Here is a 23,106-nt window from a genome sequence, read left to right as displayed (position 1 = left end):
TCCAGTCATTCAATCGCTTAAGAGAATTTATGCAACACACGGCATTCCAGATATTGTGGTGTTGGTAAATGGGCCATAATTTGCTAATGAATTATTTCAAAATTTTTATGACGGAATACGGATTAATTCACGTAACTAGCTCACCTCGTTATCCTCAAATGGAGGAGCTGAGAGAGGTGTATGAATCAAGACTTGAAGAAATAAGATTTTAATTTAGCTCAAGTTACGGAACCTCACCACAACAAAATGGTTTCTCACCGTTAGAGGTGTGAATGGGAAGGAACTTGAGAATAACTTTCAGCTCTGCAAAAGAAACTAAAACCCAAAAGATAAAAACAAAAAAACTGCAGATGCTGGAAATCCAAAATAAAAGCAGAATTAACTGGAAAAACTCAGCAGGTCTGGCAGCATCGGCGGAGAAGAAAAGAGTTGACGTTTCCAGTCCTCATGACCTTTTTTCCAGGTAATTCTGTTCTTGTTTTAAACTAAAACCCAATATTATCTCAAACGACCTCATGAGGGTAAAACAGCATGAAGAAGAACAGAGAAACAAGCAGGTTCATAACTTTAACTTCAAACACAGAGCATGACACTCATCAGTGCTGAAGCTTGGGTAGAGAGTACGAGACCAACAGAAAGTATAATAATCAAAAGAGCTCACAACTGAGATCGTACAGGATTGATACAGATAAGGGAATTATAAGGAGAAACTGCAGAGCCTTAAAATCCTTGGAAATAAAGCCAATAAAAACTTGGGCTTACTACTTAGATCCTGACGGAGATGAAAGAGAAGCAACAAGACAAAGCTCTACAGCCACCCAGGAGAAGGACATTCACACCGACAGTCGGGAGAGTGCAGAATGTTCTCAACTTCAGAAAGAGATCAGAACAAGATCAGGGAGATCGGTCAAGGCATCTCAGAGACTAACCCTGTGAAGTCCGAGACTTTGGGGAGATGTAGGAGGATGTATATAATTGGGATGAAGACTTGAGGAGTGATGTAAAGGGTTAACATCAGAAGCACATGATGTAATGACAATGTAACATCACATGATTGAGTAACAGAGATCTGGAGGGAGCAACCTCGTGTACAGGTCCCAATACGTATAGAGCAGTTGCAAATAAAGAGTAATGGTTTTAACAAACTACAAGTCTCATGCAGTATACTTTGGGAGAATAGACAACATACGAGTTAGGAGTAGGCCACTCAGCCCCTCAAGCCTGCTCCGCCATTCAATAAGATCATGGCTGATCTGAATGTAACCTCAACCCCAGGTTCCTGCCTACCCCCGATAACCTTTCACCCCCTTGTTAATCAAGAATTTACCTAGCTCTGCCTTAAAAATATTCAAAGACTCTGCTTTCACCGCCTTTTGAGGAAGAGCGTTCCAGACTCTCAACCCTCAAAAAATTTCTCATCTCAGTCTTAAATGAGCAACCAAGGGATCCCACCTAGACCCCAAACACACAACAAAAATTTGTCACGCTAAAAAGGTACTCAGCCAAGTTTAGGTCGAAGCACATGCAAAAAAATTCTCTCCAGTGAAAAGTAAAGGAACATTTACACAGGAATGAAGGGTCTTCTTCAAAAATTAGGCTGTTTGCTAGGAAGCCACCAGATCAGGACTGGGCTGAAACACTAAAAATATTAACTGCACTACTGTAAAGAAAAAAAGTTAAATGACTGGAAAATAAATTTCCCAAAAAAGGGAAATCTGAAGTGTAAATTATGGATTTTTTTGCACTCAAGTCATAAACAGTACAATGAAACATTTCAAATCACCCAGTAGGGAATTAAGGTACAGTTTGTTAATGGAAGCTATTTTAACAAATTAGTAGCATCTTCAAATTTCTAGCAACTGAACTTCAATGAAAAAAGTTATGTACATTGAAGTTAGATTCTTACAGCTTTACTTTAGCATTACTTCAGCTACAATTGTAGTCTATTCCTGTCAACTTGAAGTCGTTCAAAAATTTATGCAAAAACAATTAAGTAATTCAAATCAAAATAATTAATATAGCACGTTTTGGTACTCTGAACAGATTTGAATTAACAGGTAATTCTAATTAAGTGGCTTAAAAAGAGTAGACCGTATATCATTTAAAAATCCATATGAGCATATTAGAACAAATTCTTAAGATTGAAAGAAACAGTAAAAGGACTAGACATCAACAGATGGCTTAAGAATGCAGGATTTGTTCAAACAAAAACAAGATGAGACTTCAGATGGTTACTAGAAAAGTCCAATAAACAAAGATAAATGTGTATTATGAATCACTGATTTGACTTTTGTTGACAACATAACTACAATTTACATTTATATAGCTTCTTTAATGTATTAAAATGCCCCAAGGTACGTTACAGGAGCGCAAACAAGATTTGACACTTGAGTCACATAAGGAGATAATCAGGACAGTTGAGGCCAAAGAGTAAGTTTTAAGGAGTGAGAGGAGAAAGAGGTAAAGAGCTTTAGGGAGTGTATTCCAGAGCTTTGGGCCAAGGACGCTGAGGGCACAGCCACCAATGGTGGCACAAAGAAAATCAGAGATGTGCAAGAGGCTAGAATTGGAGGAGTGCAAATATCTGAGGGCTGTAGGTTACAGGGGAGGAGTGAGGCCACAGAGGGATTTGAAAACAAGAATGAGAATTTTAAATTAAGGCATTGGCAGACCAGAAGCCAACATAGGTCAGTGAGCACATGGGTATTGGGTAAATGGAACCTGGTGCAAGCTAGGACTTGACAACATGAAAAGTATCAACTTTTGAGGGCATGTCATGCCCACAGTGCATAAACTCCTTGGTATGGTCTATTAAGTTAGTCAGCTTTTTTCAAAACTTACTGCTCAATGAACTAGAATTATGAAGAGGGAGGAGAAATGCATGGAATTTTTAAAGATTTGGGGATGTGAGGCTACAAAAGAAAGCAACCATTTCTGCATAAATGGAGAATTAATCACAGAATCACAGCACAGAAGAGGCCCTTCAGCCCATCGAGTCTGCACCGACACGTGAGAAACACCTGACCTACCTACCTAAACTCATTTACCAGCACTTGGCCCATAGCCTTGAATGTTATGATGTGCCAAATGCTCATCCAGGTACATTTTAAAGGATGTGAGGCAACTCCGCCTCCACCACCCTCCCAGGCAGTGCATTCCAGACCGTCACCACCCTCTGGGTAATAAATTTTTCCTCACATCCCCCCTAAACCTCCTGCCCCTTACCTTGAACTTATGCCCCCTTGTGACTGACCCTTCAACTAAGGGGAACAGCTGCTCCCTATCCACCCTGTCCATGCCCCTCATAATCTTGTACACCTCGATCAGGTCGCCCCTCGGTATTCTCTGCTCCAACGAAAACAACCCAAGTCTATCATTCATTACTTAAATGTTTCATCCCAGGCAACATCCTGGTGAATCTCCTCTGCACCCCCTCCAGTGCAATCACATCCTTCCTATAATGTGGCGACCAGAACTGCACACAGTACTCCAGCTGTGGCCTCACCAAGGTTCTATACAACTCCAACATTTGGTTATGAAAGGTTCATCAGTTTATGTATTATACTGCAGTGTTAAAAATGGTCATTTTTGGTGGCAGTCATTGAATCTTGTTATCATTTGCTTAACAGCATCATGAAGCTACTGATTTACGGTTTTCACATAAAAATGGATTGAGCCTCAAAACATTTAGTCTGCAAAGTCCCATGATCCCTTAATCAGGACAGAATTTGACTCGGGTCAATATAATTCAATAGGCCTAACTGATAGAAGCATGTTTTGAGAATTGCATTACATTAGTAAAATTCCTGTAATCCCACATGATAAAAATAGAATTTGACTTGTTTAGTCACAGTGGAACACGGACCCTAATTACTGATCAAAGGATCAGTATGCTACCACGAATGAATAAGGGCTCGATGAATCAAATGGTCATTTTCTGTTCTGAATTTCATATCCTTACTGTGCTTATTTGTAGTCAACTTCATTAAAATTGATTATAAATTACACATCGAAAAAGATTTATTCTCAAAAATTGAAGGCTCCAAGTGTGAAGAGCCAGTTTTTGGAAAAATTGAAGGACATTGAATTTTGGACATTCTTCCTCCTGATTTATATTTAAAAGTTTGCAATATTAATTCAGGGCTGTGAACATGCCATTCTCCAAGAAACCTTGGGTCAAAATAGATATCCAGCAGGGAATACCTAGTGAGGGAAGAGATACTTTAGATATCTAAGTTAACAAAGAACTGCTGTTGCCAGGCTAAAAACTCCCACTGATTGGTCAAAAACAACTGGCCCAAGTGAAGTATTCTTTCAACATCTTAGTCTTTAAAACTTGGTGTCAGTGCCTTAGAAGCAGGCTGCAAGAAAAAGACATTTCCTCTCTCTGCCCCACCTTTGTGTTAAACTTTCCTCAGAAACATCTCATCACGATAACTCGTGTTTTCTTGAAAGTCTGCAAAGTTGTGACAAGGAAGAATCGTCAAGGACAGTTTCACCAAAAAATCCATCGGAAGGAACTTCCAGATCTATTATGACCAGAATTCTGTCAGATCAACAGCGTCGAAATCTTTTTGAATTTTATCCTTTTAAAAGAAATGTTCCCATTCTCCAGTGTCTGCAAGGGACTGCGTTTGTTTTGTCTTGTTTTGTGTGCAAGTGTATGGGGATACGAATGTGTTTTTTTAAAAGGGGGAAATCGTTACACTTCTTAACTACAACTTGTATGTTAACCAGTTTTATAAAGTTTGTTTTATAATAAATCAATGTTTTTTTTGTGTTTATTGAAAGAAGCCTGGTTAGAGTATTTTTATGCTAGGAATAACAGTATCAAAGGTAAACAACTGACCAGTTTTGTGGATGAATTTAACATTTAAACTATTGTTGCGACCTGCAGAGAAGTGGGGCTAGAATTAATTGCGCACTCCTCCCATCACGTTTCCTAACATAAGATTGGGATCTCTCACAGGATTTGAAGTGCAGACGAGTGATTAATAATAATTATTAAATGGATAAAAAGACAGATACCAGGTTTCTGATCCATTGGTAACTGACATGGCTTTGGAAGTTGCTATGACTTTTTTTTTTTAAAGTTGGAAGACTTATCCCTGATTGGTTTACAAGTACCACCCAAGGCTAAACTAAGGGAATTGGCAGATAAATTGAGGTTAGAATTAACCAAAGAGGCGAGGAAAGCAGACATAGTTGAGGTAATAGCACAGCATTTGAAATTGGAAGGGATACAAGAGTGATCACATTCTCCAGGGGGTGAGTCAATTGAGTTAGCTAGGATTCGGTTGCAAATGAAGCAGCTTGAACATGAAAAAATGGAGAAACTTAAAACAGAAAAGAGCAGAAAGAGAAAGAACATTTAAGCAGCTATAACTGAAATTTCAGGCAAGAGAAAAGGAACACCAGCTTAAAAAGCTGAAATTTAAAACAGAGACACCAGATGCTGGGGAATGTTTTGCAGATGGAAGAACTTTTTTCCACTGGACTCTGGGTTGGGATATATTTAAATTTGTGCATGCCCTTCTAAAGTTTGAGGAAAGGGATGTAGAGGCATATTTCATTTAGTTTCAGAAGGTAGCTAAGCAAATGAAGTGGCCAAAAGGAAACTGGAGATTGCTCCTGCAAAATAGGTTAGTGGCCAGAGCTCAATGTTTATGCATCGCTTTCTGAAGAGGTGTCTATGGATTATGATGCAGTAAAGGCGGCTATTGTTAGTACATGTGAGTTGGCCCCTGAGGCACACAAGCAAAAATTTCAAAATATAAGAGAACTAGCTTTGATCGTTGGATACGGTCACTAAAGGTGGAGGCCACGTACGAGACCCTAAGGGAAATAATTCTCCTGGAGAAATTTAAAAATTCACTCCCTCCAGTAGTAAGAACTCATGTAGAGAATCAGGAGGTTTCAACAGCTAGACAGACAGTGGAGATCGCTGATGATTACGAGCTTGTTCATAAAGCCAAACCCTTTTTCCATCACCCCCACAAACCCAAGAAGGATAGTATGTGGGAAGGTCAAAGGAAGGCAAGTAGCCAGGGAAGAGAAGGGACAACTTAGAATGTGCTAAAATCTCCATCTCAGGCCAGAAAGGAAAGTGCTGAGGGTGGAAGTGACGTCTAAAGGCCCAAGTGTTTCCATTGGACACATTTGGGAAAATTGCTAGAAGTTGCGTGCGAAATCCATGGGACTTATTGAGGTACATAAGGATGATTCAGGGAAAAAAGTCCCGACTGAAAATACAACTGATCAAGTTGCAATATTAACGGCAGCTGTGACTCTGAATGTGAACACTGCTGAGTGTGCAGGTGAAGTGAAAAGATACCTGAAAGCTACAGGGAAATTGTCAGAAGGAAAAGTAACTCCTTATTCCTCAAGTGAAGCAGGTAAACTTATAATTATACTTAGGGATACAGGGGCTACCCAAACTCTGTCACTGGGGAAAGGCCTGAGTTTTTCCACCAGAGAGTTCACTAAATGCCAAGGTTTTAGTGAATGGTATTGGCGGGGAGAAAATACCCACACCTTTGTATCAGGTGCACCTGGAGTGTGAGGTAATGTCAGGAATGGTAACAGTAAGAGTTGTTCAGTTTGCCTGTAGACTGAGTTTACTTAATCCTCGAAAATGATTTAGCCAGAGGGAAAGCAGTAGTTATGGAAAGACCAAGTGAAGTGAAGAAGATAGAGCAGTTACAGGAAAAGGTTCCAGGAATTTTTCCTTCTTGTGTAGTGACCCGAGCAATGGCTAAACAAGTTCCATCATCAGAGGTAAAACTGGCACCACAAACAGGTATTTGGCTATCTGAAACTTTCTTCATGGATTTGGACAATCTGAAGGAAAAGTAACATGGCAGAAAGACAATTGTGTAGACCTTGCTGAAACGACAAAAGACTACTTCTGCTGCAGACAACTAGTTTAAAAATTGCCATGCGTTGCAATTGCATTATCTGCATTCTGTAGCATTTCAGTGCTAAGATTACAGAGTTTTGTAAAGAAATATTGCAATGTGGTGACATATGTCTACTAAAGTATTCAGACACAGAATGTGCTAGGTTTTCTACTGCAATTAGAGTAATTGTTAATCTAGAGCCAAGTGACTTATCTGAGACCAGAATTCATAAATGCATTTCTGGATCTTAGGGGACAAGAGCTGTATTACTATTGACAGGGAAGGGGGTTGTCGGGGTTTTGGGTGGTTGGGGGGGGGGGGGGGGGGGAGTGAAATTAAAAATAGCATTTTTGAAAGCAATAATTGCAACTTGGCAAGTAACATTCCATGTGCAATCTCATAGAAAGCACGGATGGTTTCACTTTATAACACATGTAGTGTCATTATGCATATTAAACCTTTCTCACGCACCAGGTGAAGCATCTTCAGTAATTTTCCTGATCAATATCTAGACCAGTAATCTTTTGCAGCATACATAAACCTACATGTGACTATTTCACTAAATGTTAATCCCACTGATGTCAACTGTGCTTTTACTATTTATATATACACACATTTTAAGAATTTATATTAACATGAATTTACAATCTATGGGGTATAATTCCACTATCCAAAGTACTCCAGAGATACAAATAAATTAGTGAGGGCTTAGAGAAACAGCAGCATAGGATTAGATTGGAAATCAAAGTTATAATTCTACTGAAATTCAGCTGAAATTGAAGTACATTTATTGCATCATTCGTAGCATTTTGAAATTCCATTATTCACATCCCACCACCCCTCCCAAGGAGGAGACAAATTCCACAGGCATAAGCAGCCTTCAACTAACCTGTCCAAGACATCTTTATTCTTTATTGATGAGCCAAACAATTAGTGTCAGTAGGCTATTCAACTTGGGAAGGCAGAACCAAACCAGATTTCTTCCCTCTCCTAAATCCAATGTCCATGTGCGTGCAGGTTCCATCACAGGTCACTGGATAGAAGTTGGTCATGGATTCAACCCACATTAACCTGGATATTAAGAGACTAACTGTACCCTCTAGCATCATACTAGCTGAGATCAGGTACTTCAGCACAGACCAGGAATCGAACCTAGGGTGTGTATGACTCAGTACCACAATGGAAATGTATTAACCTACTAAACCATCAGGGGATTTAGAGCTTCAGGTATTAATAATGAAACTAATATACCTAGTGTGGTATAAAAGGTATGGTCTGGCCTTTGGCTGGAAATGATTCATACAATTTATGCGTATCCACAGGCCAAAGATAAACTTTTTCAATAAGCCAACAAGACGCAATCTAGTTTCAGAGGTGAACAGAAAGTTGTAAATTAACATTAATGTTAAGTTTACTGATTGATTTTTAAGTCCTAAGAGGACTTTTCAAATTGAGATATCTGTCAACTTCAAATGCAAATTTCACCCTTAAACCCACCCTTTGAGGTGCAAGATCTGATTCTGCAAGAGTCAACTTAAAAAAATACCAGACAACTGCTGTACCCAATTGGTCAGGAAAATCTAGAAACTAGGTCTTAAAAACATAAAATAAATTATTAAATGGAAGCAACACAAAACTTGAGCAGCATCTTTACTAAATATGTGGAATACCATTAGGAGTACTAATGGCAAACTTAAAATGTTCTGAGTTGAGCTGCATTAAACAGGGCCAGGCTTTTGACAGAGTTGGTAGCTACAGGGAGCAGGCTATGCAACCCCTCTCTCAGCACCAGGATAGGCAGAAGAAAGACGAATGAAAATACAAAGGTAAACAGAGGAAATAACTTGAACGGTGTATTCCTAGAAAATAAATTAAATTCTGTTCCTAAGTAATATTTTATATTAATAAATACAAACTTGAATGAGACAGATCTTACTGACCTTAGATGCAGGATACCTGAGCTGCATTCAAGACATTTGCTCCAACTTTCCCCATACTAAGGCGGCAGAAAGCTTACCTGTTCACAGAATCTGCCTATGCTATTCTTAATTCAGTTGTAAAGAGATGTTCTAGAATAATCTGATGTTGCGCTCTTTCCCTGCACGTAAGCACATGAACTCGGCTGACTGGCTGTGTAGAGAAAACTGGAAAGTGAACCAGTGTTTCTAAACATTGGACAATGTTTTAGGGTCAACTTTATACAGAAAAAACCCAAGTTAAAAAAAGGAAGACCTACATTTACATAGTACCTTTCACAACTTAATGAAGTACTTTTGAAGTACAGCCACGGTTGTAATGTTGGAAATGCATCAGGCATGGAAAAGACCCATAAACAGCACCATGATAATGTCTAGATAATCTGTTTTGGCAATGCCTGATTGAGGGATAAATATTGGCCAGAACATCAGGGGGAATTCCCCTGCTCTTCTTCCGAATAGTGCAATAGGATCTTTTATGTCCAACTGAGGGGGCAGATGGGGCCTTGGTTTAACACCTCATCTGAGAGATGGCATCTCTGATGGTGATAGAAGTGTCAGCCTAGATTTTTGTGCTCAAGTTCCTGGAGTAGGACTTGAACCCACAACCTTCTGACTCAGAAGTGAGTGTGTTACTAGAAGCAATATAAACTAGCAGAGAATTAAATGGACTGTAGCCCCATAATACATATATGATAAACTGTTGAGCTTAAACTATGAAAAATGTATCAGTACATTTTCAGAACAATACAAATTCAACATGTAAAACCTAGTTTTCTGGGCCCCAAGTATCATACAAGCCCCTAAAACAGTGTGTACTCCAGTGGATGGTTGCCACCTGAATCCAAGAATCAGAACGGAAGGTATAAGCCAGCATGAAGATCCTAATGGATTTGGAATTTAAGTCCAAAAGAAATCTCTCCAAAGAAATCTCTAATTTACAAACACTAATGCAACAACAGTTCCTTCAGTACAGACCTTTTATGCAATTTTACCAATGCAATTTCTTACTTGTCAATAAATGTATTTAGACATGGGGTGCATTTCTCAGTATCATTACAGTACAGGAGGTGGCCATTAGGCCCATCAAGTCTGCACTGGCTATTAAAGGGGATTCCAATAGTCTCACTCCCCTCCCTTATCCCTGTAACCTTGCACACACTTTTCAGGTAGCAATCCAATTCCTTTTTGAATACCTCGATCAAACCTGCCTCCACCACCCTTTCAGGAAGTTTGTTCCAGACTCCAACCACCCTCTAGGTGAGAATTTTTTTTCCTCACATCATATTTACTCCTTCTGCCAATTATTTTGAAACTGTGCCTCTAGTAGTCTTGAGTGGGAACAGTTTCTCACTATTTACCCTGTCCATACCCCTCAGGATCTTGAATACCTCTATCAAGTCTCCTTTCAGCCTTCTTTCCTCCAAGGAAAACAGTCCCAAATTCTCCAATCTATTCTCATAGCCACAGTTCTTCATCCTGGGTATCATTCTTGTGAATCTCCTCTGTACTCTCTCCAATGCCTTCACATCCTTTCTCAAGTTTGGCGCCCAGAACTGGACGCAGTTCCACATGAGGCCTAACTAGTGTCATATACAAGTTCAACATGACCTCCTTACTCTTGTACTCAATGCCCATGTTAATAAAACCTAAAATACTATATGCTTTATTAACAGCTCTCTCAACATGCCCTGCCATCTTCAATGACCAATGTACATATACACCGAGGTCCCTCTGCTCCTGCACCTCCTTTAGAGGCTCTCCCTTTACGTCATACTGTCTCACCACAGATTTCCTGCCAAAATGAATCACCCCTCACTTCTCTGCATTGAATTTCATCTGTCACTTGTCTGCCCAATCCACCAACATGTCTATGTCCTTATGAAGTTCAACGCTATCCCCATCACAGTTGACAAAACCGACTTTCAAATGATTGGAAATGTTATTTTACAGAAATTTAAAAACAGCTTTCATAGTTTGAGATATACATGTTGATCTTGACAGGCAAGCATAGCACTCTTAGTCAAGTCAAAGAAAGCAGCTTCCATTGCATCAGTATTGCAGACAAAGCTCCAATCAATGGTCAGAATAATTAGCGATATACTCAGTGAAAATTTAGATTTATTAATACTCAAAAGGTACTGAAAAATTTACCAGAAATATTTGTCATAACCAAGGAGTTTATACTTTTTGTCCTATTAGCATTTCACCAAGTATAGCTATTGTTTATAGTGGAGGTCAAAAATCAGAAAATCCTGAAGGATTATGCTTACGTTCGAACTTGCTTTGAGAGAAACTGCATCAGCAAACTTAAGTGTTCCCAAATTCTTTGATTTATTCAGTACTAGAAGAACCATTGCTATTTTATGCACGTCTAAACTATTAAGTCCCAACCAATTTCACTGTTGACTGAGCAATACACCATGATTTTTCCATGCTGTTAGGGATTCTACCAATGAACAGTTGAAAGTTATTGTTGGTCTATGAATATATCTGAGCAAATTATGTGCAAATGCAACACATTCTTGGATGGGTGGTGGATACAATCAATGCAAAACCTTTAACAGTGGATCACTGGTGATGTTACTGCATTTTGTGACAATAGGGCTGTTTAAACTGTGTAGGGAAATTATATTTTTATTGCATGCTGTTGTGGGATTTTTCCTGGTGCTGCAGGGATTAAATTCCATAGCTTATTCTATTATTCTGTGAAAACTGCAAATGAGCGGTCTTCATTTTGTAGAGATTCATTTTTAAGTATTTAATTTTTAGCCCTTGCCTTTTATAAAGCTAAAAATACACAGCAAGATGGTAGGTAACATGCAACAAATGGAAATAGGTATCTGGTCGTTAGCAGTACTGAGGAGAAATGGGATGCAGCTGTACTGAGGTAGCACATGGGGATTATCCTTGACTTGAACAGCATGGCAGAATAGTTCATTGAAGAACTGGCAGAGGTCCTGAAGTTTGATAGCACTGCTGTCGAGGTTTGGCAGCATGAGGATTCTTTTATCTGGTATCAACATTCACAGGAAACCTAGGGTATGGTAGAAATGTGGGAGGCAAACCCGAGATTAAGCACAACTGTAAATTGAATGTGAGCTTTAACTTAGCGGCAGATTCATGGTTCCGTCAACAGTAAGGGGAGGGACAGTTGTGACACTAAAACTGGTGAGTGCAGGGATCTCAGGCACAAAACAGTGCGGCCAAGCACAAGAAATCCCTAAACAGTAAACTTGTGTTTGTGATTGGTTTCTGATGCAAATGCGTCTCTGCTTCACACTGCAAGAAAGGGAAGTTGGGTAATAAAAACAGACAATGCTAGAAACACTCAGCAGTTCCTGCAGCACTTGGGAGTTTTATTTCATATTCCCCACATCCACAGTATCTTGCCTTTGTATATGGGATGTTGGGTGATCAGCAGTTTAATGGGATTAGGCTTGTAGGAGTGGGAGGTGTATCACAAGGATCTCAGCTTCAAATAAGTGATTAGCTCGGCAGGGACATGCGCGTGAGAGAGGGAACAAAAGAGGCAGAAGTTTAGCTTGGTATGCCAGAAGCAGTAGAGACAGTTGAGGGGAGGAATACAACAAGCACCTGATAATTCATGTTTTGGGGCTCTCACATCTTACAGCGCTTCCATCACTTTGAGGAATCTTTGCAAGCACTGAATACTGTGTTTTGTGATTGATTCTGTCTCTCCCACGGTTAAGAAAATGTAAATATTGTAATAATTAAAAGACTTGAATTTATATAGCACTTTTCATGACCACTCGTGTCTCAAACCAAGCCATCAACAAAACATTTGGTTTGCACTGGGAAAAGAATCTGAATTTAGATGAGGAACACTGATGGCCGAGGATCATTAGAATGTTTATTTTTTATAACCGTCAACACAGCTGACAATCAAGCTGTTTGCTTCAAGAAATTAACTCAAATTATAATGAGGAAAGGCACTTTGCCTCTAATGCATTTTCTCAAGTTTAAAGAACAACCAAAAACTACAGATGCAAAAATCAGTAATCTAATCACTTTTATCCTTCAAAATAAATGAAAACAAATCCCTCTTCTACAAACCTTAACCTGCATAATTGGATGGGTAGGGGAAATAGAAAACACTGTCAATAGATAATCAATGTGAGAAGGTGGTTCAAAGCTTTAAGTAAATCTGGATGTTCAGAATCACAGAGTATTTAGAAATGTGTGACGATTATAACATGGTAACACTCCCTGCATACTTCACAATTCTGCACAAGAACTTGTCCACAACAGCTGCTCTATTATAAACATGTGTTGGAGGCTGTTAAAAGTCAAAGTTCCTTTTTATACTAACCATATACATTTCTATTCAAATTAGTAATAACTTAAAGAAACAAACCTTCCATTTAACCAACACGAGATTTATATGTTCCAGGATGATTTAAAAATATACTGACATACTTGGTTTCAAAAACAAGAAAAATAGAAAATATCAGATGGTTATGTTCAACTTAATGTTAAGAACAATATTTGAAAATAACATTATAATCTACTGGGGTAGCAGCTCAAGATGAAGAACAAGCTACCAGAGAACAGCAACTAATAAAAGACAACTAGTTTTGCAGCAAATAAGCCTACTAACCCATCATTATAGGTACAAAGAAAGATTTCACCAATTGCCTAGAAGTGGAATGAATGCAATGAACACAAGTATACACTTCAATGCACCCTATGTTGTCACTTGCCCACTGCTAAATTGATCAACTTCAAGTTTGGTGAACAAAAGTTAACAATGAGTATATGTTCACAATGAGCTTCGTTTATAAACTTGTTTTTTTGAATGCAGACTCCTCCAGGATAACCTGCTGAGATCAGAATGAAACCAGGGTCTATTTATTAGGCATAAGAAAGGATAAGAAAAAAATGCCAGGCCTTAGTCACACCCTTTCTCAGAGTATCACTCCCTGCCATTACTGGGAGAAGTGCATCGCAGCTGTTTTCAAGAGTGTGGAGATCAGCATTCCCATTGTTATTTGTTTGACACCTGTAGGGAGTTCCCTACTGAAATTTTGCACAATAAGGTTCTCTTGAAATTATAAAACAACTGGATGTGAACTTGGGCTGCCATATTCCTATCTCAGCAAGAATCGTTATTGTCTTCAGATAGATATCTCCTTGATGGGGATCTGATCTACTCATTACAGGGAAAAAGTACTTGGCAATAATACATGCTTTCCATGCAGCAATTTTCATAATTATACCCATCACAGTTAACATGCAATAAATTACATTTGGGCCTCTGACATCCATCCTTCTGATAGCTGTGGAAGACTGTAATCCAGCCTTTATTTAGAGGCAGGTCATAAGACAAAATGCTAAGTTCAGAACACTCATTAGCGTTTGGATGACAAAACTTGCAGCGCTTGCCGCAGATGCAGAGGTTGCGCAAGACGTCTCAGCAAATGTCATCAATGCTATTGGCAGCCTTGCTGTTGCCACTGTTGACTAAATGATCTGTACCTGACAGTTTTATAGATTAATTCAGCGCTGCTCAGTCAAGATGCTCAACAAGGAACTGCAAAAGAAAAACAAATCATATCTTTACAAAGAAAGCGGGAATTATTCACAAAATAACTGATTCACCCATCTCACAATGATTAAAACATTAATCTAAAGTACACTGTTGATTTAATCGAGGATGTACATACAAGGAATAATGGAATTTCAGCTTTCTACCCCCACCCAATTTCTTCTCTGCATTCCCAAAGGCAGTACAGATGTACCAGATTTGGTAGATTTCTGATATTGTGCCTATCAGATGGTCTCCTTATTTGAAAAAAATATATGATTGTGTTAACAGTTCAGAGAAGGTTCACTCTCCTCATTCCAGGGATGAAGAGCTTACCCTATGAGGAAGTGTTGAACAGACTGGGCCTATACTCATTTGAGTTTAGAAGAATGAGAGGTGATCTTAAGATCCTGAGGGGACTTGATAGGGTGCATACCAGGAGGATGTTTCCTCTTGTGGGAGAGGCTAGAACCAGAGGACAAAGTTTAAGTGTAAGAGGTCTCCCTTTTAGGACGGAAATCAGGAGAATTTTTTTCTCTGAGGTTCATTAGTATGTGGAATTCTCTTCCTCAGAAAGCAGTGGAGGCTGGGTCACCAAATTTATTCAAGGCTGAGTTAGATAGATTTTTGCTAGACAACAGAGTCAAGGGTTATGGGGGGCAGACAGGAAAGTGGAGTTGAGACCACAACCAGATCAGCCATGGGTGGGTGGGGGGGGGGGGGGGGGGGGGGGGGGGGGGGGGGGGGGGGGAGAGGTGTGAAGTGCCAAATGGCCTACTCCTGCTCCTAAGTCCTATGTTCCGATATCAGGGATCAAAACATGGGACTTTTAGCCTTAATAGCCCAGCTACTTGTGTTCTAAATAAACTGAGTCATCAGGGGAGTGCCCCAATTTACTTCTATGGATTACATGCAAATTGGAAAAAAAAATCACATTGAATAGTCTACCCACATGCGCCATTCAATGGGGATCATTGACTATTAATTGGAAGCAGGAAATTTGACTGATTTTTTTCCCATAGCCTAAGAACATTGAAACCAGTTATAAAGTTCTCACAACTATTCTAGCTAAGATCAGCAAAAATCAGGGTCAGAGATTGAATCGGGAACCTTGTTGGTCGACTGGACTCAATACAAAACCAAAGCACTCCAGTGCTAATCTTTAATCAGTCACTGGAAGATGGCTAAGCAAGCTATAGTGACTTGCCCACTGGAGAAAATCAGAACCTTCACCACACCTCCCTTAGAAGCAATCAGATACATGCTTTGTGATGCCATGGAGGTATTAAACAGATACATACCAACCACTTTGATGCATAACACATCAGACCACCAGAAACATTTTCCATTTTAGCACCCTATAACCATTCTAAGCCATACTAATGATGAAACCTTTCAAACACAAGAGGTGATAATTCATAGATAGAACATGAGTATAATTTAACAAAACACAGTCCAACACTAACAGGTCTGTGTGGAAAAGTACCCAGAAGGCAAGAAATGTTACCTTTTTCACTGCTTATGAAGGCAATAAGCCAATAAAAGAACCTATCTAATGAGCTGAGGACAATTCTGTTTGTTCCCCTGTAACATGGAAACATCAATAAGATGATCAATATTGAGGCAGAATTACAGTGAAATAGAATTCAAGAGATTTGCAGCTTTAAATAGAAGCCTGAATATGAATCATTTAAAATTAAACTTTTAAATGAGCATAAAAATATAGACAGAAAAATCATGAGACGTTTTCATAAAAACGGCAAGAACTGCAAGTGAAATTTTTGCATTTTTGTTAATACTTGCAGAAAGTTGACCCGTTACATTCAGCCTGCCACGTTGCAAAAAACACATGCTTAGCATGTTTAATTCTTGACTGATAAGGCCTTTATGCGTCTTTATGCGCTGAGACTAGTTGTTTCTAATCTGTGTAAACAACACAAATGCGTCTTTATGCGCTGAGACTAGCTATTTCTAATGTAAACAGCAGAAATGCAACTTATTTTACATAATGCTACCATTCTTAAATTTATTGAAAATAAGATCAAAATAGCAATTATCAGCCACTTTGAAGAATTTCAAATGACCATTGAGGGAAATCAATTGAACATGAGGCCATTGTAAATAAGCAGTATGAAATACAACAGTGCACCAAAATGTGATAACACGCCAATTGGTACACTGACTCCATCTAGTGGCCATTTCAAATTAAGCTGCATCACTTCCTGCTTGACATCTCGTGTTTCACTCCAAGTGGTAAAACAGTTTTTCAGCTTGAACGAACAGTGTACGTCATAATTCACTAACACATTTAAGTGTATACTCCTGTTGCAAACAATGTGACAGGCAAAAAATTATCAATTTTCACGCAAGAATGGCTTTCACACGTAAACATTCGTTCCCTTTGTTTTGGGACAAGTATCAATGCGAATCATCGTGCAAGGCAAAAAAAAAAATTTCAAATAATGCAGTTGTCACTTACCCACATAAGATATCCAGTAGAATGATATTACTCAACTGGATCATGGAGGAACTTTGCTTGGAATCCATTCTCCATCCCAAGCTAGCCCATAAATCATTTATTCCAAAATGCTGTATTCTTACTGCTATTAAGAAGCCAATCCCATTATTTACAAGGGGTGAGGCAAGCCTACAGCTATATTTGACAAATTACTGCATTTAAAACTTAATTAAATTAATCAGAGATGTTCAATTCAATCTAGCAGGTCTCCATTGGTGTTGCTCAGAGTCAGAAATTATGCATTTGTAAGGAAAGGTGTTACAGTGGAAAATGCTGCACATTTCCATTGACAGGATTTCCAATGTTTGAGCTGGTGAACTGTTTTTTAGTTGGTATTGTTAAGTATGCTCATGCATGCAAGATAGTAGCGGAAGGGGGTAAAGGGGAAGGAAAGGAAAGCAGGCAGCATTCTAAGCAGGAGTCCCTCGAAGCTTGGTTAGCCCTCACCTTGTTGTCCACTCGCTCCCCAGTGTTATCTTTTCCCTCCGTGTATCAGGATCACACTGTTATAATGAAATAACAAATTTTACATACGAGCCAATCAAATAAGAAATTTGAATTGAGATGGAACACATTTAAATTCTTTTTCACATGTGGGCAATGCTGTTAAGGTCACATTTATTGCCTATCTGCCCATCCCCTGGTTGCCATGATCACTTTTCTCCTTGAAGTATAACCACAACAAATGATGGGTTAGAAATTCCAAGATCTTGACCCAGTGACAATGGAGGTTTGACAATATGTGCCCAAGTCAGGATGATGCATGACTAAGAGTGGGGCTGGGCAATTATGGCATTACCATGATATTGCTGTTCTTATCCTTCATGGTGACAGAAATTGCAGGGTTGACAGGTGGCTGTCAAAGAAAACTTGGTGAATTGTTGCAATGCATCATATGGAAGTACATATTGCACCCACAGTGTGCATTCAATCCTGTGGCAGGAGCATAGGTCAACACCTGTCTGAAGGTGTCTTCAGAATTGTTGGAGTCCACCATCTAGGTGAGCAATTATTTCATTCGTCCTGATTTGAGCCTTATTGATGAAGTAGCAGCTTTGAAGACTCAGAAGGTGAAACACCTCTCAAATCAGCAGACCCCAACTGTCCTGCTCTAGTAGTCAATGCATTAATACAACTGGTTTGGTTAGAATTCTGATCAATGGTTACACCGAGTCACTGTTAGTGGAAGACTGTGGCAGAGGTGATGCCATCAGTTGGCCTTTTTCTTGTTACAGATGCTCACTGGTTGCTTCATTAATTGGAGTTGTGAATACAGGTGAATACTTGTTAGCAAACAGATAGCCTCACTTCCAACTTTCAGATAGAGGGAGGGTTTTTGATGAAGCAGCTGAAGATAATTGTTAGGGGGAAAGAAATGCTTTTTTTGAGGGATTTGTAGGGAAAAATACCACAGTACAATCTAGTAGCCACACACAGGACCCAGCCTACGTATAATTTTTCTATTGTAACCGTGGACACAAAAATGAAATAACTGGTGTAGGTATGTAATGTTGAGTCATGCTTTGTAGACAGGACAAAGTGTATTCTTTAGATGAAGCAGGATTAGAGGCAAAGGGATAATTGGGCCAAGGGACAAAGACATAATTCAATCCACATTTTAAAATTGTATATTCTGATCTTGTTTTTGCATTCCCATTCTAAGTTTCCACATCTGTTATGTTGACATAAACCACAATGTAACCAGATCCTCTGGCTGGTAGTGGCATTGCAATGCCGCCACTGAGAAAGTTTCAATTATAAATGCGAACATACCAATTTACAATGGATCTGCTAGACAAAGTGTAGATGCAAAATTAATATTCAATATGGGTATGTTGATTTGTTAATATTAAAAATTCCTATGTTAACATTTATAATGCAAAACTATGAAAATTTGTCACTAAAATTACACCTCCCTGCAAGTAGAGGCACTATGCACCAAAAAATAGGAGGGTGTAATTACAATGCAGCAAGACTACAAATAGTTTTGATTATAAATATGCACAGGGATTTATAATAAGAACATAAGAGAAAGGAGCAGCAGTACATTATAGGGGCCCTTGAGCCCACTCCTCCATCTAATATCATGGCTGATCCCATTCAACTCCCTTTTCCTGCTCTATTTCCATATCCTTCTTCCATTCCCTTCAGTAAGAACCTAATTTGACTTTAAAATGGGGACTGAGTAACAGCTGCACACACTGGTTCAATTATTCCCATTGCTCTAATCTGACTTTATCTGATTCCCCATATGGAACAGCATGCAACATCAGTTGGCAGATCAACATTAACACCTTTCAGCACACCTTTAGTCCATCACACCTCACACATCAGTATTCCATTTGAAAATCTTGCACCACACTTACACCCGTTTGCCTCAAGTTTCAGTTTCATACAACAGCAAACCACTGAAATAAATAAACAAAGAGGAAAATTTAAACCAATAATGTTATTAAACTTGCCTATACTACAATAGTACCTTCTGTTCAAATTGCCTCCAACAATATTTTCCATTTGTGGTTCTACACATCTAAAAAGCCCGAGCCTGAAGTTCACATTGAAAGACATCACTCTCGGTTAAAGAAACTCACAAGCAGCAGACAACTCCCATCATGCAACAGCTTCTGGAAGGTGCTTTTAAATGATTAACAGTAGACCAGCCAGTGTGTGCCTGGATTTGCTGTTTCTAAGTCCTGAACTCTCTTCCACTCCCATGTATTGATGGCTAGTTACTGCACACAATAAAGCCCCCCAGGGAATTATTCAATTATGCAGAGAAAGTAACATTTCACTTTTGAGTACAAGAGAGACATGATGTGAACTCCAACTTCTTAAGTAATTCTGAAAGCAAAAAGAGCTTGTACATTAGCTGATTACCCACAACCATATTCAGAAAGTTCTGTAAGACTGCTGAACACATAAAACCAAGAATAAAACTAGTTAGTGTGGGAGAATATGAGCAGGAACAACTTTAAGTCTTTATATTTTGTACTGTATTATGTATGCTTATTACTCAAAAGTAACCAAGTAAGCAAAAAAATTGCAAGTTCTGGAATGACTACAGCATAACTCAAGTTAGGTGGGTTGGAATAAAAAGGTCCTGAATTTCAATGCGTTTACTCTTTTGGCCACACTAATTATTTCACATATTCATGTCATCAATACAGGCAAGTTAATCTTTTAAGTTACATATGTATTTCTTGGGCTACACCACAAGGTCAGGGAGAGTTCCTGTTTGATGGAATAGGGAGGGCAGAGAGTGGAGTATACTTTTTGCTTTGGGGACATTGATCCAAAGGCAAATAGGACTGATTTTCTGAATTGAATTTTTTGCTTACTCAAACTCATTAGCAAGCAAAATTTTCTATGAGCCAATGCAATCGGACAACAATTTAGAAAGTAATGCTTTTTGCATTAAAAAGTATTCCTTCATATAGGAGTGATGCAGTTTTATTAATACACCTGAAAATGGGTTTAACACAAAATAACTATTTTAATTAGCCTAGACCAATTAATAGCTTGATTTTAAATCTGAAAATTACTTTAAAAACTATACAGAATTGTTTACTAGTTCCATTGGTACACAGTAGTCCATTTATATCTACTATTTTAGACAATAACTATTAGTGCCCCTCCACTGAAAGAAGAACTTAAGCTTAACAGCCACATCAAAGGTCTGCAAACAGGCTCAATTAGTAAAAAATCACCAAACTGACTCATTCGATGTGCGACATGGTTAGTTTTGCAGGCAATGTATTTAAGTTTTATTTTACCTCAGTTACTATAGTTATATCAGGAAACACTGGGACCATAGCACATGGCTAGAAACTGTGCCAGGATAGTGTACGGGTGATGTGATCAGTTGTGGGTTTAAGCATATAATTCAATCACTTCAGTCAGAGAGATAAGTTAGGGCTCAGATCTTGGCAGCGAGAATACCAAAGCAAGGTGAGGGGTTTTTACAATTCAAAGTACTAAACCCTTTATTTTTAAAGCCCAAGCAACAATATAATTAAAGGCCAAGGGACAGAGGCAATGTAATTGTGAGACAAACATAAGAGAAAGAAAAAGGGCAAAGTGAAAGGCAAGAAAGTAGATAAAGAGTACGAGAGAAGTGGAAATCAGTTATAGTAAGGCTGTTTAAAAAATGTCATGAGCAACGCCAAAGGAGAGCAACTGTTAAATCCTAGACATCAATCGAATGTCCTCATCTAAAAATATCAAGAGCAGGTTCGGTAGACTTTTGCTATCAACAATAAACCCAACTCTGATGACCCGGCTTCCTTTCTTGAATCTCGTGAGAATCTATTGCTCTAAGATTCTAAGAAAGGGGCCTTTTGGAAAATAAACTGCACCCAAAGTCGATAAATGAACGCAAATAAAATCATTTATTATTCTGCGAATTAGACTTCACGGTCAAATTACTCAACAACGTGATTCGGCAGCCCCAGCCCCTCCAGATTACAGCTGTTGAACCGAGGGCCTCTCAAACGCGCTCGCTGGATTTCAGGCTGTAATGGCGCCTTTAGGCCTCGACTTCCTGTTACAAATTAAAATAAACCCCAGCCCGCAAACAAACACGAATCTTCTCCATACAGCGTGTGCACATTAAAATATTGTAATAATCTCACTGAGCCCGAAACTGTAACATGTATTAAAACTCACAAACCAGGGGTGGGTTTACCTATACAGCACAGCACAGCACAGCTCCTTCCCTCACAAGCTCCGACACAAAGAGGCTCAACGCAAGTCCTCCCAGTCAAGGGTAACTTCACGACAAAGAGCATCAAACTAGGTCCTCCCAGTCAAGAGGGACTCCAGAGTGAAAGAGGCGCAACACAAGAGACTTCGACAATGGAAAATGTCGGTTACGAGTAAACACCAAACATCAGCTGCCAAATGGAAATCACCAATTTTGATTTAAAATGTGATATTTTGACAGACGTCATTTAGAAAACACAGCACTCTCTACATAAAATATTTTTGCAATTATAACTACCGTTTTTTTAAAAAACATCTGATATCTCTGAACAAGTATTTGGATTGTGTCTGGAGTGCTGATGTTTATGAATATTTAGTCGTCAAATCCTTCCACTTGTTACGACCGATCCCTCAATTTTATTATGCTCCGGGGTGAGGAGGTATGAGCTGGCTCCCCTTCTTTATTGAACCCCCTCAGTGGATCGCAACAAGGTTAATTTAAAATGGAACCCTCCACCTCTCAATACCTTTTCCCAGTTCAAATGTATTTACTTTTAGAAGGAGCCAATTTAACCAGGTTTTCTTGATTCAAAGAAAGAGTAAGTTCCTAAGTTACCAAAACCCAAGAAAAATAATAAGAACGCAACACACATACACACAGATCAGAAATGAGAAGTTAGGAGTCCAAATAAAAGTTAAAAAAGATACACAAATCAGTCTTTGATTTGGTCCGTGAGGCAAAAACAAAATAAAAATACCTGGAAAAACTCAGCAGGTCTGACAGCATCTGCGGAGAGGAATGCAGTTAACGTTTCGAGTCCATATGACTCTGTTGAAGATGTTCTTTCAGGTCAGGACATTCACATAGGAATTTTCCAGAAAGTGGTCACTTTGCATTATTAGCCATCTTTTGCTCAGTGTCCTTGCTTGTATTTCTCTAAAAACACACACGTCTCCTTAAAAAGTTCAAAATGCCCGTAAGTAATTTGTGGCTGTAATCGTCTTTTCATGACACTTCTCCCACACCACAAATGAAATGAATTTGATTACAAAGGAAAAAAAATATAAAAAACAAACACACACACACATTCATTCCCCTAGTCTTGATCAATATTATCTCTTCAGTTCTAATCGGGTATCTTTAAAGTTTTGGACAGGGCATCTGTGATCACATTTGATTTCACGGCAATGTGGGTGATTTTTAGCTGGTGGTACGGTTGGAGAAACAAACTCCAATGGAATAACCCGGCATCCTGCGTCTTAAACTTTTCCACAAAGGTGAAAGGGTTGTGGTCAGTATAGACCGTGGTCTTTCTGTATCCATTTCAGACATATATCTCAAAGTGTTTGAGAACCAGTAATAAACGGAGGGGTTCTTCTCCATTGTGGTTACTGTTTCTGATGCTTGTTTAGTTTTTTTGGAGAAGTGCCTGATTGGCCTCTCTATCCCTGATTCGTCTTCAT

At 38.9% G+C, this 23,106-nt stretch overlaps 1 protein-coding gene across 10 annotated transcripts in view; it reads right to left on the bottom strand.

Annotated features, from left to right (window-relative positions):
- The window catches only part of LOC121273345 (zinc finger CCCH domain-containing protein 10-like), an 83,327-nt gene extending 61,539 nt beyond the window's left edge, over nt 1-21,788 (bottom strand). For 2 of the 10 annotated variants that reach the window (XR_005941998.1, XR_005941982.1), the window contains exons 1-3: nt 21,626-21,788; nt 17,389-17,444; nt 14,375-14,429 (exon numbers count right to left, since the gene is read on the bottom strand). The gene's annotated coding sequence lies outside the window, so the exon portion shown is untranslated. Of the gene's footprint in view, nt 1-14,143; nt 14,163-14,374; nt 14,430-15,930; nt 15,950-17,388; nt 17,445-21,606 lie in introns of those variants that run through there. The other 8 variants (XR_005942002.1, XR_005941999.1, XR_005941996.1 and 5 more) reach the window with 8 other exon arrangements.
- Nucleotides 21,789-23,106: the final 1,318 nt, after the last annotated feature.

Source organism: Carcharodon carcharias, chromosome X (genome assembly GCF_017639515.1).
Source record: "Carcharodon carcharias isolate sCarCar2 chromosome X, sCarCar2.pri, whole genome shotgun sequence".
NCBI classification, from domain to species: Eukaryota; Metazoa; Chordata; class Chondrichthyes; order Lamniformes; family Lamnidae; genus Carcharodon; species Carcharodon carcharias.
This window is presented reverse-complemented; position numbering and strand designations above follow the sequence as displayed.